The sequence below is a fragment of the Pan paniscus genome, chromosome 10 (assembly GCF_029289425.2).
Source record: "Pan paniscus chromosome 10, NHGRI_mPanPan1-v2.0_pri, whole genome shotgun sequence".
Taxonomy (NCBI): domain Eukaryota; kingdom Metazoa; phylum Chordata; class Mammalia; order Primates; family Hominidae; genus Pan; species Pan paniscus.
The window spans coordinates 36,994,623-37,013,479 of NC_073259.2; the positions used below are offsets into that span (position 1 = coordinate 36,994,623).

Here is an 18,857-nt window from a genome sequence, read left to right on the forward strand (position 1 = left end):
CAGCTACCTGAGAGCCAGAACCAGGAGGCAGGAGGATTGCTTGAGCCCAGAAGTTCAACGCTGCAGTGAGCTGCAATCCTGCCACTGCACTCCAGCCTGATGCTAAAGCAAGACCTGTCTCTTAATATATGTGTCTGTGTGTGTGTGTGTGTGTGTGTGTGTGTATAAAAGAAATATGAAGCCATTTGAATCATTATTGCCTTAATAACGAATGCATCATTTCATTTTGGTTGCCTTCAAGATTTTTTCTCTTTTTGTGCTTAGCTGTTAGGTTATGATGAATCCAGGAGTTTATCATGGATTTGTTTGTGTTTATCCTGTTTGGGGCAATTACTGAGCTTCTTGAATCTGTTGGTTTATGTCTTTTGTCAAACTTGTGAAGTTTGCTTCCATTATTTCTTTCAGTATTTCAGTACACTCTTTCTCCTCACCTTCTGGGACTCTAATGTCCTGAATATTAGACATTTTGGTATTGTTCCTCAGGTCCTTGATGATCTGGGTTTTTTTTCCCCCCAATAAGGAAATTTTTTTAGGCCAGTTGCAGTGGCTCATGCCTGTAATCCCAGCACTTTGGGAGCCCGAGGCAGGCAGATCACCCGAGGTCGGGAGTTTGATACCAGCCTGACCAACATGGAGAAACCCAGTATCTACTAAAAATACAAAATTAGCCGGACATGGTGGCGCATGCCTGTAATCCCAGCTACTCGGGAGGCTGAGGCAGGAGAATCGCTTGAACCAGGAAGGTGGAAAGGTGGAGGTTGCGGTGAGCTGAGATTGCGCCATTGCACTCCAACCTGGGCAACAAGAGCAAAACTCCATCTCAAAAAAAAAAACAAAAAACAAAAAGGAGAAATTTTTTTCCTTTAGTGTTGAAATTCAATGTTCACATTTGATACCTCTGTTGATCTGACTTCAAATTCATTGACTCCCCTGTCATTTCTGTTCTGCTGTTGAACTCATCAAGTGAGTTTTTATGTTTTGGTTGTTATATTTTCCAGTTCTAAAATTTTCATTTGATTCTTCTTTATATCCTCTGTTTCTTTGCTGAGACATTCTGTCTTTTCATTAGTTTCAAGAATGTTTGTCCTACCTTGTTGGAATATTTTTGTCATGTGAGGTTGTTAATTTCAACATTTGCATCATCTTCTTGTTTTGACTGTTCATCTCTTTTCTTATACAAATTCAAATTATCTTGATTCTTCATATGCTGGGAAATTTTAGATTGTATCCTGGAAAATTTGAATATTATGTCATGAATGTCAGGGTCTTCTTTAAATCCTGTGGTGAATATTGACTTTAATTTTAGCAGACATTCAACCTGGTTGTGTTCAACTTCAAGTTCCGTGCAGCTTTTCGTGAGTGATGATTCCAAAGTCTGTTCAGTTTTTGAAGGCTTTGCAGTGCTATTTAGATCTGCCTTGCATGTATATCACCTACCCACTCATCTGAGATTTGGCTGATGGCTATTCTTATAGTTCAGAATGACCTTAATGTTAGGAGATACGTACTGAATTGTTTTAGGTGTGAAGAGTCATCATGAAAGCATGTCAAATAGACCTGAAAAAAATTTATATGCACATATATGCATGCACATATGTGTATACATAAGTTTGTATATGTATTTAGGTGATTGTTGTGCTGGTTTTGCAAATTCTTTTTATGTTAGAAATTTCTCAAGTAAAAATTTCAGGGCAACAAAGAAATAAATAAAGGTCAAAAACATGTCATTCATCTGCTTAAAAACCACAAATGGCCTGTCATCTCATGAAGTGTAAAAGTTAGATTGCTTTCAGTGGTCGATTTGGCCCTGCGGGATCAGCCTTCCTAAGGCTTCTCATCTCACTCAGAGTAAAAGCCAGAACTTGTTGTGTTTTTTTTTTTTTTTAACCTTTTGTAAGACCCTTCATGAGTCTATCTCTTATTCCTAGAGCTTATCTTAGCTCCTGTCCATAGTAATAACCCAACCAGACAAGTATTTGTCTGAATGAATAAATAGATGTGTTTTTGTGACAGGTTTTATTGTTTTCATCAGGGTGCCTTGACCATAGCTATACATTATTTTGTGCTGTTGCAGATCATGCACTGCCTGTAATGTTCATTACTTCCTGAGCAATAGAGATTATTACTATCTTTCCTTGGGCTCTTAAAAATTAAGATCTGAGGCTAGGCTCGGTGGCTCACGCCTGTAATCCCAGCATTTTGGGAGGCCAAGGCAGGCAGATCACCTGAGGTCGGGAGTTCGAGACCAGCCTGACCAGCCTGGAGAAACCCTGTCTCTACTAAAAATACAAAATTAGCTGGGCCTGGTGGCGCATGTCTGTAATCCTAGCTACTCGGGAGGCTGATGCAGGAGAACCGCTTGAACCGGGAGGCGGAGGTTGTGGTGAGCCAAGATCGCGCCATTGGACTCTAGCTTGGGCAACAAGAGTGAAACTCCGTCTCAAAAAAAAAAAAAATTAAGACCCGAGGGTCATATCTAAGCTTGCCGTTCCAGAGCCATGTATACTTTCTCAAATAATTACTTTTCTTTCCTGGTCTCCTTTGTACCAATTTCTTTATTTTAATCTACTTATTGTCATCCCTGTACTTAACTCTCCATTACCATCCTTTTTCATCAGTTCTGTCAGTAAGATGCCTTCATGGTTTCCTTATTCCCTCATTTTATAGCCAAAGTATTTTTCCCTTCCTTTGGGGGCAAATAATAGGAAGAGGAACAGATAGCTACTGGTATCCTGTGCTGTCTGCCTTCTGCCCCAAAATGAAAAACAATTTTACTAAATATAGCTCGCTGGCAAGAAAATTCTCTATAACAAGGTTTGGTCTTAATTTTACATTTCTAAAGTCCAGCCCAGTAGCTTTTAGGCAAAGATCATATCTCTGACCTCAGTTATTTTGCAGGTGAGAAAAAGGTAAGGTAAATTTAAAGGTGAGCTTTTAATTCAATACATATTTCCAACTTGTTATTCACTAAAGAGACTATTTTGGTATTTCGACATATGTAGCAGAAAGGAGCTGCTGCTGTGTCTTTAAAAGCTATCCTCAGAGCAGTGTGGAGGCAGGCGTGCCACTGAAGTACTTGAATGAGAGCGAGAAGAGGAGGTGGGAGGGGGTGCTCTTACAGCCTCTGTGTGTGTGTGTGTGTGTGTGTGTGTGTGTCTGTGTGTGCCTGTGTCTGTGTCTGTGAGTGTATGTGCCAGTGTGACTGTTGGCAGAGCTCTGGATGATATCTCTCTGAACAGCTGGGCCATGGTCGGCTTCAGAGCTGCTTGTCAGAGCAATTAGTTAGCTGGAGCTGCAGCAGCAAGGATCAGTATCATTTCATTCAAGGGTGAAGGGGGCGGGAGAGGGCTGTGGGTGGGAGAAGAGGCACAGGTTTCCCAGAAGGAATTTCTTCCGGCAAAATTCCGGCAGAACAGATCTTTACAATGAAGTCTCCATTAATAATGTGAGCTCGCTGTTGGTGTAAGTACAGATCCATTTGGGGTGAGTTTTGGATAATTTTCTTTTTTTATATAAAAGTCCTTGAACTCCACAGACTGGGTAGAAAGAAGCTATAAAGATATTTTTCTATCTTGGCTGATTTAACTGTATAGTACACACTAGGGAAATTAGAGAATTTTGAAGTGCTAAGTTTTGTGAAGGTTTTTTAGGCATTTTCATTTGCTGTTTTTTATCTTTAAAATATTATAAAAATTAGGTTTGCTAGAACTTTTACACTATTCAGATTTTACCTCTTCCATGGCTATTTCAAGCAATGCTTCATTCAGATGCAGCTTATGAGAACAGTGGTGATTTCTGTTCTCTTTGGTGATGCTGTTGACGCACATTGCAGGAAGCAGGGATTCCCCTATAAATATCCTTCACTGTGTCATTACCCAGCTATCCGCACCTGGCTGGTGAATGTGCCTGTCTGTCCCATATCTTTACGTAACTATCCCCTAGTCTTTAAATGTGATAAGCCTTTGCTATGTCTGGGGAGCTTTTTTGATTATGAACATCCTAGGAGGCATTTGTTAAAACCTTTTTACTAAAAAATGCCTTTTGATGTGTTGAGATTGTCACATGGATTTCTTCTGGGTTTATTTATTCTTATTTTGTATTACTTTTTCTTATAATTGGCTTGTTTTTATTTGCTGGCCTTGGCTTCTAAAGAGTGCAGAGATGGGATTCCCTCTACCTCCAGTGACGTAGTGATTTTGTTTGCAGTCTTTTTCTTCTGAGAGGGAGGGGACGGAGAGAAGGAAGAAGAAAAATCCATCTGAAGCGGTGCGTTCTTCCTTCTGTGACTTGATGTTGGTAACTGGGTGCCATTGAATAGAGCTGAAGCCAAAGTGGGATGTTTTAAAGGTGCTATAATTTTGTTTGTTTCCTTTTAAAATAGGGTCAGACCGAAGTCAGAATTGCTGAAGCAGGGTGCCTGAATTAACCCTATATGTCCTGCTGTTAATTTTACCTAATTACTTTTTCTAAATAAGGAAAGATAAAGAACTCATGAGCAGGTTTCTGGAACCAGGATCCATGAATAATTTTGGTTGAGTTTTGGATTTGGAATTTTTCTGCCTTATTTGCACAGACAGTTTGTACACTGTTTCTCAGACCTAAAAAATAGGTAGTTATGTAAAATTCCTTGACATTGTAGTTTAGAACAAAATTCTAATTTTGATGTATGTAGCTAAAGCGAAGCTTTAGGAAGAAATTGTTATATATGCTCTTAGGTGTGAGCATAACAGCCCAACCCATTTTTTTTTTTTTTTTTTTTTGGATTGAGTATCTGGGCTTCCAGTCGCTTTTCATGCAATTCCATTTTAATACCGCTGATTTCTAGAGGGCTGCAGAGGTCAGTTTGAAAAACTCAGTAAACTAGAGCCTAGGAAAATTAAGGGTTTACCTATCTGTCAATGTGTATTTAGGTAACATATGTGGAAAAGTACCTTTAAAAATATGCTGGTTTATTTTCTATCTTTATTTTCTCTTCTGTTCTGTGCTTTCATTTACTCTAAATTCTTTGTGTGAAGTGAAAAGAGTAATAATGTCTGCTTCTCAGCTTACATTAGGTATTCTTATTTTTCTATGATAGTTCAATTATATTAATATTTATTACAGCCATAAATGTTTCAAACCAACACAATCTATTTTTGGGGGGTGGGGTGTGGTAGGAGGAGAAAAAGGAAGATAATCCTAGGGCAAATGGAGAGAATTCTAGAAGAATAACCTATTTAGATGTTTGCCAGAGACAGGAGCTATAAGGGTTAAGAGAAATTCCACCACATCCTTGCATCTTGATATTGCAGCAAATTTGTGGATAATTTCTTGCTAGCTTTTCAGGAAACCCCTGTGGTGGACAACCCTCATTAATCGTTGCTGGGAGACTGCTCTGACGTCACTGGGAGCAGTTCCCTGTCTGCAACTAGGACAGGAATAGCCTTTGAGGGGGAAGAAAACTGCTGTGAAATTAAAAGATGACGGTTTTGTTTACTTGGTTTTCCTTTCATTTGAGGGTAGATAAGATAGACCTAAAGTCTTTCTTAAATGTTTGTCATTACTAAGGGAAAAATTGCCAAAAGTTCTTTTTATTTCAACTGGGAGTGCCTTCTTTTGAAATCTTTTATTTTCTAACCATCAAGGTTTTGGAAGAGGTCAAGGAAAAAGAAAAGCTATTGAAAGATGTTAGAGAAGTAAGATTTCTGTTTCTTTTTATCCCCTTTTCTCCCTACTTTTTTTGTTTTTTGTTTTTGGAAGAAGGAAAGATCAAGAACAGCTTCTATAAATCGTTGTTTTTAGCATCACCCCGTTTGGGATAATTAAAAATGTGATATATATGTTGGAAGGACACTACTGTGCCTAAAAGTTACTATACCTACTTAATTCTCTTCTCTCTGATATCTTCCTCTCCTAGCCCACTCCCTTAACAGCTCTCACTGTTAACAGCTTCTCTTTCTCTCTCTCTCTTTTTTTTTTTTAGACGGAGTCTTTCTCTGTCACCCAGGCTGGACTGCAGTGGCATGATCTTGGCTCACTGCAACTTCCACCTCCCGGGTTCAAGCAGTTCTCCTGCCTCAGCCTCCCAAGTAGCTGGCATTACAGGTGCATGCCACCACATCCAGCTAATTTTTGTATTTTTAGTACAGATGGGGTTTCACCATGTTGGCCAGGTTGGTCTTGAACTTCTGACCTCGTGATCCACCCACCGGCCTCCCAAAGTGCTGGAATTACAGTCATGAGCCACCACATCTGCCAAGAGCTTCTCTTTAGAAAAAACTTACTGGTTGAATGCTTGCCCCCTGGAATTCAAATCCCAGCTTTGCCAATTGCTGCTCTGTGACCTTGACCAAATTACTTAACGTCTCCATTTGTAAAATGGGTCAGACGTAGTGACTTACACCTGTAATCCCAGCACCTTGGGAGGCTGAGGCAGATGGATCACTTGAGGTCAGGAGTTTGAGACCAGCCTGGCCAACATGGTGAAACCCAGTCTCTACTAAAACTACAAAAAAATTTAGCCGGGTATGGTGGCGAACACCTGTAATCCCAGCTACTGGGCAGAGGTTGCAGTGAACTGAGATCACACCTCTGCACTCCAGCCTGGGCAACGGAGCAAGACTCTGCCTTTTAAAAAGACACACACATGCACACACATTTGTAAAACGAAGACAATAATTAGTACCCACTTCCTAGTGTTGTTTTGAGGATTAAAAGAGTTAATATATACATAATAAATCTTTTAAGACAGTTCCTGGTCATTTAAAGACTTAGCATTAGCCATTATTATTAATATTTAGAAATAGAGTCCAGCCCAGGTGGCAGAATGAGATCCTATCTCTCTCTCTCTCTCCCTTTGAAAAAAAAAAAAGGCAGGGGGATGTACTATTTGTGTCTTCAGATCACATGTAATTTTTGAGGAAGCCATAAGAGATTTTCAAGCCATGTACGAGATTGAGTTTTTAAAATGAACATCAGAATCCGGCATTGTGGCTCACACTTGTAAGCCCAGCATGTTACTTTGGGAGGCCAAGGTGGGTGGATCACTTGAGGTCTGGGGTTCGAGACCAGCCTGGGCTATATGGTGAAACCTCGTCTCTACCAAAAATGCAAATAAATTAGCTGGGCGTGGTGGCTCACGCCTGTAGTCCCAGTTACTCAGGAGGCTGAGGCAGGAGGATCACTTGAACATATCCAACCAATATGGATACAAATTCTGTACTAATATGGAAACAAAGTTTAGAAAGAGATATCTCAAAGCATCATGTTGTTAATAGCAGTTATCTCTGAGTTGTTGATCATGGGTATTTTTGTTTGTTTGTTTTCTTCTCTATAATTGTGCGTGTTGTTTTTGTTTTTGTTTTTGTTTTTGAGATGGAGCTTTGCTCTTGTTGCCCAGACTGGAGTGCAATGGTGCGATCTTGGCTCACCGCAACCTCTGCCTCCCGGGTTCAAGCAATTCTCCTGCCTCAGCCTTCTGAGTAGCTGGGCGTACAGGCATGCGCCACCATGCCCGGATAATTTTGTATTTTTAGTAGAGACAGGGTTTCTCCATGTTGGTCAGGCTGGTCTTGAACTCCTGACCTCAGGTGATCCGCCCATCTCAGCCTCACAAAGAGCTGAGATTACAGGCGTGAGCCACTGCACCCGGCCATGCGTGTTTTTTCTAAGTATAAAGAAACCTGCAGTACTTTTCTAATCATAAAAATTAAAAAATATAAAAATTTCTAGTGTTCATATCTGACAGATGAAAATTTTTAGCATTTGTTAAATTCAAATAATTGTGATGACCTGTATAACCTGGACATAGTGTTTGGAATACAGTAAATGATAGCTGCTGCTATCATTAGTTGAGAAAGATAGCTTCCTATGATTCGAGTTTGGGGCTTTCATATTGGGAGGTAACATCTCTGAGAAGATACTCTCTTCATGCACCTTCTTGTCCTTCTGAGATTAATAAATATGCTCTCTTTCTATATCTGCTAACCCAAGATCTTTACACACATACACAAGGTTATAGAACTAGAGTGCAATGTTTCGGGTTTTTTTGTTTGTTTTTTGTTTTTGCTGATGGTATAGAGGAAATTTAACGTGCAGATAGGCCTACTAGTGACTTTCTTTGCAGTGACTTAAAAAAATGCTTTAATACAATTTATGACTCCCACTGAAAGTTGCTTCTACCCCATTTTCTGAGTTGTTGCCTTAAGAATTCTTGGGAAATTTGGGCTGGGCACGGTGGCTCATACCTGTAATCCCAGCACTTTGGGAGGCCAAGATAGGCAGATCCCTTGAGCCCGAGTTCGAAACCAGCCTAGGCAAGATAGGGAGATCCAGACTCTACAAAAGAACAAAAAAAATTCAGCCAAGCATATGGCCCTGTAGGCTCAGCTAATTGGAAGGCTGAGGCAGGAGATCACTTGAGCCCATGAGATTGGGGCCACAGTGAGCCGAGATAGCACCACTATACTCCATCCAACCTGGGCAACAGAGCGAGACCCTGTCTCAAAACAACAACAACAACAACAACAACAACAACAACAACAACAAGAAAAAGAGAGAAAGAGAATTCTTGGGAAATTTGAAATAGCATTCCAGAAAAGATTTTCTCAGGTTTAGGAATTTCTGAAATTCTGTCTGTTGCTTCTCACGTTAGTCTGCTGTGTGGGTCCCTTGGAACTCAAGTGCTAACAAATGAGATCTAGACTTTTTTACAAATAATTTTCAAAAATTTATTTGAAAAATTACTTTTCAACTTCAAGAATCTACTTATAAGTAAAGCATGGAAGACAATTTTGTAATGTAAACATTAGCATTGCCTAGCTCTGGAAACCTTTGTTCTATTCCATAGCCTCTTTTTTTTTTTTTTTTTTTTAACTTTTATTTTAGGTTTGGGGGTATATATGAAGGTTTGTTACACAGGTAAACACAGGGGTTTGTTATACATATTATTTTGCCACCAGTGTTAAGCCCAGTACCCAATAGTTATCTTTTCTGGTCCTCTCCCTCCTGTCACCCTCCCCGCTCATGTAGACCCCAGTGTGTATTGTTTTCTTCTTTGTGTCCACAAGTTCTTATCATTTAGCTCCCACTTATAAGTGATAACATGCGGTATTTGGTTTTCTGTTCCTGCCTTAGTTTGCTAAGGATAATAGCCTTGAGCTTCATCCCTGTTCCTGCAAAAGACATTATCTCATTCTTTTTTATGGCTGCATAGTATTCCATGGTGTATGTACCACATTTTCTTTATCCAGTCTGTCATTGATGGGCATTTAGGTTGATTAAACCTAAATCGACCACGTCTTTGCTATTCTGAATAGTGTTGTAGTGAACATTCATGTGAATGTGTCTTTATGTTGGTAGAATGATTTATATTCCTCTAGGTATAAACTCAGTAATGGGATTGCTGGGTTGAATGGTAGTTCTGCTTTTAGCTCTTTGAGGAATCATCATACTGCTTTCCATAATGATTGAACAATTTACACTCCCATCAGTAGTGTATAAGTGTTTCCTTTTCACTGTAACCTCACCAGCATCTGTTATTTTTTGACTTTTTAATAATAGCCATTCTGACTGGTGTGAGGTATGAAATTAAAAAAAAAAAAACCACAATGAGATACCATTAGATACTATGGTATGGTATCTCATTGTGGGTGTTTTTGATTGGCATTTCTCTAATTATCAGTGAGATTGAGCTTTTTTTCCATATGCTTGTTGTCTGCATGTATGTCTTCTTTTGAGAAGTGTCTGTTCATATCCTTTTCCCACTTTTTAATGGGGTTGTTTGTTTTTCTCTTGTAAATTTAAGTTCCTTATGGATGATGGAACTCATAGGCTCAAGCCATCCTCCTGCTTCAGCCTCCCAAATTGCTGGGTTTGCAACGGTGAGCCACCATGCCTGGCTAACACCTATAATCTCAACACTTTGGGAGGCCGACATGGGAAGATCTTGTGAGGCCAGGAGTTCAAGGCCAGCCTGGGCAACCTAATAAGAACCTGTCCCTACCAAAAAAAAAAAAAAAAGTTAGCTGGGTATGGTGGCACCTGCCTGTAGTCCCAGCTATTTGGGAGGCTGAGGCAGGAGGATTGGTTGAGCCCAGGAGTTCAAAGTTGCAGCAAGCTGTGACTAGGCCACTGCACTCCAGCATGGGCAACATAGCAAGATGCTGTCACTTAAAAAAGAAAAAAAAAAAAAAAGGTGGCCGGGCATGATGGCTCACGCCTGTAGTCCCAGCACTTTGGGAGGCTGAGGTCAGGAGGTTGAGGCCAGCCTGGCCAACATGGTGAAACCCCGTGTCTACTAAAAATACAAAAATTAGCCAGGCGTGGTGGCAGGCGTCTGTAATCCCAGCTACTTGGGAGGCTAAGGCAGGAGAATCACTTGAACCCAGGAGGCAGAGGTTGCAGTGAGCTGAGATTATGCCATTGCACTCCAGCCTGGGTGACAGAGCAAGACTCTGTCTCAAAAAAATAAAAAGTATGGGAGATTGACACAGATCAGCAGTACAAAATTACATATACGAAAAAATATATGTTATATATTTTGTAGTGACCGAGTCTTGCTCTGTTGCCCAGGCTGGAGTGCAATGGCCCAATCATAGCTCACTATAGCCTCAACCTCCTGGGCTCAAGGGATCCTCCTGCTATAGCCTCTCAAGTAGCTGGGACTACACAGAGGTACCACTACACCCAGCTAACTTTTTTTTTTTTTGGTAGAGGTGGGGTCTCACTATGTTGCCCAGGCTGCTCTCAAACTGCTAGCCTCAGGTGACACTCCTGCTTTGGCCTCTCAAAGTGCTGGGATTACAGGCATGAGCCACGACACCTGGCCAGCAGTCCTAAACTAAAATCTTTAGCTCTCCGTATATTGAGGCATGGGAAGTTTAAATATTGTGATTTAGCTGAACACTGATTCCTCAATATATCCCTACACTGATTCCTCAATATATCCTGGTGTTGGTTTTCCAGCAGTTTAAAGATTCTTGAATTTCTTTACTGAAATTCAACAAGGAAAAATCTCCAGGGTTTTTGGGATCCCTTGTTATTTGCATAGATTGATTGTCTTTGCTATTCACTCCTTGCCCCATTCATTTTTAGTATAACAGAATGGCAGCATTTCTTATTTGTCTGTATAGACTATTCTCTGACAGTTTTTGCAGCAGTTTCTATGGAAAATGCTTTATTTCAAAAAAAAAAAAGGCAAGGGAAATCTCATCTTGAGGCTCTTAGTGATAGAGCCTGTTGCCATGGAGTCTTGGATCAGATTGGCTGCCCAGGGGCCAATGAACAGATAGAACATAAACACATTATCATTTAACTTTGCAGGATTTATTATTCGATAATAGGTGACATTAACACCATAACTGTATATAGAAACTGTGAAATAAAATGTTTCAAAAATGGTGTAAGGTGTTTTTTAAATTTGCTGTTAAATATAAATATGATAATTGCATATTCTTAATGTGATTTGATTGGGGGAGGATATGGTGGGAAATTCCTACCACCTATCTGTGAATTGAGCTGCTACTGCAGCCAGTTGGGCTTGTGCTAAGTCTAAGTCTAACTATGACCTTCTGGACTAGAGGAGGTTTTTTTAATATATATATGAAGCTGCCTTTCTTTCTTTTTCTTTTTTTTTTTTTTGAGACAGAGTCTCGCTCTGTCCCAGGCTGGAGTGCAGTGGCGCAGTCTCGGCTCATTGCAGCCTCTGCCTCCTGGGTTCAAGCTCTTCTGCCTCAGCCTCCCAAGTAGTTGGGATTACAGGCACGTGCCACCACGCCCGGCTAATTTTTTGTATTTTTAGTAGAGATGGGGTTTCGCCACGTTAGCCAGGCTGGTCTCGAACTCCTAACCTCGTCATCCACCCGCCTCAGCCTCCAAAAGTGCTGGGATTACAGGCATGAGCCACCACATCCAGTGCCCTTCCTTTCTTCCTTCCTTCCTCCCTCCCTCCCTCCAGAAATATTTATTTATGTATTTATTTATTTATTTTGAGATGGAGTTTCGCTCTTGTCACCCAGGCTGCAGTGGCGCAATCTCGGCCCACTGCAACCTCTGCCTCCCAGATTCAAGCGATTCTCCTGCCTCAGCCTTCAAAGTAGCTGGGATTACAGGCGCCTGCCACCATGCCTGGCTAATTTTTTTGTATTTTTAGTAGAGACGGGGTTTCACCATGTTGGCCAGGCTGGTCTCAAACTCCTGACATTAGGTGATCCACCCACTTTGTCCTCCCAAAGTGTTGGGATTACAGGCATGAGCCACTGTGCCTGGCCTGAAGCTGCCTTTCTTATTTTGATAGCTTTTAAATCTGCATCGGAAATTATTAGCTTTTTTCTTCCATGTTTTTCTTTTTTTTTCTCCTCTAATCTGACATGGTAGATCCCTGTCAACATTATATAGTTGTCTCTCTCTTTGGTCTGGAGATAGAGGAATAGCTGGGGGTAGCTTCCATGTTTTCCATCTTTACTTCTCTAGCTTGTTTGTATATATTGACTTAGGTCTGGGATATTTCACTGAGCTCAGTGTTGGTTCCTTGTCATAGCAGATCATGGCATGTTCCTTTTCCTATTTTAATGCCCAAGAGAATAAGAATGATTCATTCATAGAAATTTCCCTCTCTAGATCTTGTAAATGAAAGAAGTCAAGAGTTTTGTGTTTCCCTTCTTACACTTTATGTCAAGGGATACTTGAGAAATTATGGTGGGTCTTATTCTTTGCTCTCCCAGTGTTCTCATACTTAGGTATTTACAGAGCTAAAGGATTGAAAGCGATATCCAAAGGCCCATGAGTTTATTCCTTTCTTTTGAGCTACTCAGCTCTCTGTAAGATATGAATCATTATATCATCACCTCCATCTCAGGAAAAACCAATTTTAGATTCTCTATTAAGCAAAGAGGGACAAAAAGTGTGTTCAGTATCTGACTGGATAACTCACCTTAGGGTAAGAATAAGGAATGTGGTTTGGTTCATTGGATAAGCACAAAGCAGGAGGAAAAAAGTATCACGTTAGATTCACAGGTTATAAACTTGAATCTCAGTTCACACAGTTTTTAGATCTTGCGGATCTTTTCTTGCTAAGCTTTATTTTGAATGAGAAACACTGATCTCTTAGGTGAAAATTTGGGAAAGCCATCCTGATCTGAATTTGGGAAAGCAGCAGACCGTTTTGAGAAAACAGTGTGGTATCAAAGAAATAACATTGAATTTGGAGGCATTCTTGAGTTGAATTCTAGCTTTGCCACTTACTTTTTTTTTTTTTTTTTTTTGAGACAGGGTCTCACTCCAGGCTGGAGTGCTGGAGTGATGCAATCACAGCTCACTGTAGCCTTGACCTCCCAGGCTCAAGCGATCCTCTTACCTCAGCCTCCCAAGTAGCTGGGACTACAGGTGTGTGTCACCACACCTGGTTTATTTTTTTATTTTTATTTTTGTAGAGACAGGGTTCCACTATGTTGCTCAGGCTGGTCTCAAAATCCTAGGCTCAAGCAATCCTCCCACCTCAGCCTCCCAAAGTTCTGGGATTACAGGCATGGATCATCACACCTGGCCACTGTTTACATTCTATTAATATGGCAAATTACTTTTTTCTTTTCAAGACAGGGTCTTGCTCTGTGGTCCAGGCTGGAATCCAATGGTACAATCACAGCTCACCATAGCCTCCTGGGCTCAAATGATCCTGCTACCTCACCCTTTCAAGTATCTGGGACTACAGGCACATGCCACCATGCCTAGCTAATTAAAAAAAAAAATTTTTTTTTTTTTTTTAGACAGAGTCTTGCTCTGTCACCCACACTGTAGTACAGTGGCGTGATCTTGGCTCACTGCAAGCTCCACGTCCCGGGTTCATGTCATTCTCCTGCCTCAGCCTCCCAAGTAGCTGGTACTACAGGTGCCTGCCACCACGCCCGGCTAATTTTTTGTATTTTTAGTGGAGACGGGGTTTCACCGTGTTAGCCAGGATGGTCTCGATCTCCTGACCTCATGACCCACCCACCTCGGCCTCCCAAAGTGCTGGGATTACAGGCGTGAGCCATAAAAAAATTTTACAGAGACAGAGTTTCCCTATATTGCCCAGCCTGCAAATTACTTTAATTCACTTATTTATTTTAAAATATACTTATTATATGCCAGGCACTATTCTAGACCCTGTTTATAAGCAGCGAGCAAAGCAAAATCAAAATCCCTGCCCTCTTTGAGTGTACCTTGGGGACAGAGAGATAATAAACAAGATAAATAGTAAAATAAATTGATAGTTTGACAATGATAAACGATGAGAAAAATAAAGTCAGGGAAATGGTATAGGAGGTATTTGGGGTTTTGTAAGAGATAGGGTCAAAGAACAAACATTGGTGGTCAGGTCATTTAAGGTCTTGTAGATCATTTTCGGGACATCTGCTCTGAGTGAGATGGAGACCCATTGGGGGATTTTGAGCAAAGATGTAAAATGACCTAACAACGTTTTTACACAATCATTGTGGCTGCTGTTGACAAAATACTATGGTAGGGGTGAAAGTGGAAGTAAAGAGACCAATTAGAGGGATGTTGCAGTCATTCAGCCAAGAGAGGATGGTGGAATGACAAGGTAAGAAAAAGAAAGAAAAGGCATCAAAATTAGAAGGGAAAAAGTAAAATTATCTCTATTTGCAGACGATGGGATCTTAGATATAGAAAACCCTAAAGATTCCGGCCGGGCACGGTGGCTCACGCCTGTAATCCCAGCACTTTGGGAGGCCGAGGCGGGCAGATCACAAGGTCAGGAGATCGAGACCATCTGGCTAACATGGTGAAACCCCGTCTCTACTAAAAATACAAAAAAATTAGCAGGGCGTGGTGGCGGGTGCCTTTAGTTCCAGCTACTTGGGAGGCTGAGGCAGGAGAATGGCGTGAACCCGGGAGGCGGAGCTTGCAGTGAGCTGAGATTGCGCCACTGCACTCCAGCCTGGGCAACAGAACGAGACTCCGTCTCAAAAAAAAAAAAAAAAAAGAAAAGCCCTAAAGATTCCACAAAAAATCACTTTAGAATTAATAAATGCCAGCCAGGCACGGTGGCTCACACTTGTAATCCCAGCACTTTGGGAGGCCAAGGCGGGTGGATCACCTGAGGTCAGGAGTTCAAGACCAGCCTGACCAACATGGTGAAACCCCGTCTCTACTAAAAATACAAAAAATTAGCTGGGCGTGGTGGTGGGTGCCTGTAATTTCAGCTACTCAGGAGGCTGAGGCAGGAGAATCGCTTGAACCCAGGAGGCGGAGGTTGCTGTGAGCTGAGGTTGTGTCATTGAACTCCAGCCTGGGCAACAAGAGCAAAACCCCATTTCAAAAAAAAAAGAATAAATGCATTCAGCAAAATAGAAAGATGCAAAGTTATCACAAAAATCAGTTGCATTTCTGTACATTAATAATGAATAATCTGGCCAGGCACGGTGGTTCACGCCTGTAATCCCAGCACTTTGGGAAGCTGAGCCAGGTGGATCACCTGAGGTCAGGAGTTCAAGACTAGCCTGACCAACATGGAGAAACCCTGTCTCTACTAAAAATACAAAACTAGCCAGGCATGGCAGTGCATGCCTGTAATCCCAGCTACTCGGGAGGCTGAAACAGGAGAATCACTTAAACCCGGGAGGCGGAGGTTGCGGTGAGCCGAGATCGCACCTCCAGCCTGGGCAACAAGAGCAAAACTCCATCTCATAAAAACAACAACAACAACAACAACAAAAATCTGAGAAGGAAATTATGAAAACAATTCCATTTACAATAGCATCAAAAAGAATAAAATACTTAGGAATTAACCAAGGACATGAGAGACTTATACAATAAAAACTATAAAACATTGCTGAGAGAAAAGAAATTAAAGAAAATATAAATGGAAACACATCCCATGTTCATGGATTGGAAGACTTAATATTGTTCTTTTTTTTTCTTTTTCTTTTTTTTTGAGACGGAGTCTTTTTCTGTCGGCCCACTACAACTTCTGCCTCCTGGTTCAAGCGATTCTCCTGCTTCAGCCTCCCTAGTAGAGGCTATTTATATGATGTCAATTTGACGTGGGAATATGTTACTCATAAGAGAAAAACAGTACCAGTAAGCAGCAAGGAAAAGAGACGTCTCAATTATTTTTCTCTCCCTTCTTACTATAAAATGATTAGGAGGAACTAGTATTCACTTAGCAACTACTGTGTAGGCACCTTGCAATTGTTATCTTGTGATTTTTAGTGGCTCTGTGAGGTATGTATCATGCCTATCCTACAGATAAGGAGGCTGAGGCTCAGTGACATAATTAATAAGTTGTAGAAACAGTAGTCACACAGCCAAATTCTTGTGGATCTACAAAGTCCACAATCTTATCTACTGTTCTTATGTACTATAACATGATTGTTGTCTCCTACATTGTAGAGATTAATATTCTTTATTTTGATAGGTTTTACCCCTCATTCACCATAATGACGCTCGTCTTTCTCCTTGCAGCAGAGATAGTGTTAGGTACAACGGTGGTATACCCTTATATCCTCCATAAAAGTGGCAACTCTCCCTTATTTTACCTCTTTCCTCCCAATCAGCTCCAGGATGTTGAGATAGTATTCTTTGCTTATATAAATTGTTTATTATTTTTTCATTATTATATTTAGTGTGTGTTTTTTATATATATGAGATACCATGTAGAGAGTATATTAGGATTGGGATCTTCTACAATTAACAGCAAAACCCAAATACAGGCATACCTTGGAGACACTGTGAGTTTTGTTCCAGACCACTGCAATTGAATATCACAATAAAGCAAGTCATACAAATATTTTGTGTCTCAGTGCATATAAAAGTTATGTTTACACTATACTGTCATCCATTAAGTATGCAATAGCATTGTCTAAAAAAAGTACATACCTTAATTTCAAAGTACTTTATTGCTGCCAGGTGCAGTGACACATACCTGTAGTCCCAGCTGCTCAGGAGGCTGAGATGGGAGGATCACTTAAGGCCCAGGAATTCAAGGCTGTGGGACACTATGATTGCACCCATGAATAGACATTGCACTCCAGCCTGGGCAACCTACTGAGAGACCCTGTCTCAAAACAAAGAAATGAAAAAAGTTTATTGCTAAAACATTCTAATAATCATCTGAGCCTTCAGCAAGTCATATATTTTGGCTGGTGAAGAGTCTGGTCTCAAGGTTGATGATTGCTGACTGATCATGGTGGTGGTTGCTGAAGGTTGGGGTAGCTGTGGCAATTTCTTAAGATAAGACAACTGGCCAGGCATGGTGGCTCACACCAGTAATCCTAGCACTTTGAGAGGCAGAGGCAGAGGCAGGCAGATCACTTAAGCTCAGTAGTTCGAGAGCAGCCTGGGCAACATAGCGAAACCCTGTCTCTACAGAAAATACAAAAATTAGCCAGGCTTGCCTGTAGTCCCAGCTCCTTGGGAGGTTGAGGCGGGAGGATCGCCTGAGCCTGGGAGTTTGAGGCTGCAGTGAGCTGTGATTGCACCACTGCACTCCAGCCTGGGTGACAGAACGAGACCCTGTCTCAAAAAAAAAAAAAGATAACGTGAATTTACCGAATCGACTGACTGTTCCTTTCATGAAAGATGTCTCTAGAGCATACGGTACAGTTTGATAGCATGTTATCCACAGTTGAACTTGCAAAATTGGAGTCAGTCCTCTCAAACCCTGCCACTGCTTTATCAACTTAGTTTATGTAGTATTCTAAATCCTTTATTGTCATTTCAGCAGTGTCCACAGCACCTTCACCAAGAGTAAATTCCATCTCAAGAACCTACTTTTTTGCTCATCCGTAAGAAACAACCCTCATCCATTGAAGTTTTACCATGAGATTGCAGCAATTCAGTCACATCTTCAGGCTCTACTTCTAATTCTAGTTCTCTGGCTATTTCCACCCCATCTTCAGATACTTCCACTAAAGTCTTGAACCCCTCAAAGTCTTCTGCAAGGGTTGCAATCCACTTCTTCCAAACTCCTGTTCGTGTTGATATTTTGACCTCCTCTCATAAATCACAAATGTTTTTAATGGCACCTAGAATAGTGAATCCTTTCCAGGATTCACTATACTTTGCCTAGATCCATCAGAGGAATCAGTATCTATGGCAGCTATAGCCTTACAAAATGTATTTCTTTTTTTTTTTTTTGAGACGGAGTCTTGCTCTGTCGCCCAGGCTGGAGTGCAATGGCGCGATCTCGGCTCACTGCAACCTCCGCCTCCAGGGTTCAAGTGATCCTCCTGCCTCAGCCTCCCGAGTAGCTGGGATTACAGGCCCCCATCACCATGCCTGGCTAATTTTTATATTTTTAGTAGAGATGGGGTTTCACCATGTTGGTCAGGCTGGTTTTGAACTCCTAACCTCAGGTGATCTGCCTGCCTTGGCCTCCCAAAGTGCTGGGATTACAGGTGTGAACCACCATGTCTGGCCCTACAAAATGTATTTCTTAAATAATAAGACTTGAAAGTCTAAATGAGTCCTTGATCCATGGGCTGCAGAATAATACATGTTATGTTAGCAGGCCTGAAAATAACATTAATCTCCTTGTACATATGAATCTTAGCTCTTGGGTGATTAGGTGCAATGTCAATGAGCAGTAATATTTTAAAAGGAATCTTTTTTTTTTTTTTTTTTTTGAGCAACATATCTCAACAGTGGGCTTAAAATACTGAGTAAATTATGCTGTAAACAGATGCGCTGTCATCCAGGTTTCTTTGTTCTATTTTTAGAGCACAGGCAGAGTTGATTTGGCATAATTCTTAAGGCCATAGGATTTTCAGAATGGTAAATTAATATTGGCTTCAACTTAAAGTCACCAGCTGCATTAGACCCTAACAAGAGAATCAGCCTGTCCTTTGAAGCACTGGACAGGTTTTGACTTCTCCTCTCTA

The 18,857-nt window shown here is 41.0% G+C and overlaps 1 protein-coding gene across 37 annotated transcripts in view; it reads left to right on the top strand.

Annotated features, from left to right (window-relative positions):
- R3HDM2 (R3H domain containing 2) overlaps positions 1 to 18,857 on the top strand; it is a 177,596-nt gene that overhangs the window by 85,563 nt on the left and 73,176 nt on the right. For 5 of the 37 annotated variants that reach the window (XM_057299410.1, XM_057299415.1, XM_057299414.1 and 2 more), the window contains exon 1: positions 3,877 to 4,266. The exons of 27 other annotated variants lie outside the window; for them this stretch is intronic. The gene's annotated coding sequence lies outside the window, so the exon portion shown is untranslated. Of the gene's footprint in view, positions 1 to 3,194; positions 3,484 to 3,876; positions 4,348 to 18,857 lie in introns of those variants that run through there. 5 more of the 37 variants (XM_057299411.1, XM_057299417.1, XM_034935584.3 and 2 more) reach the window with 4 other exon arrangements.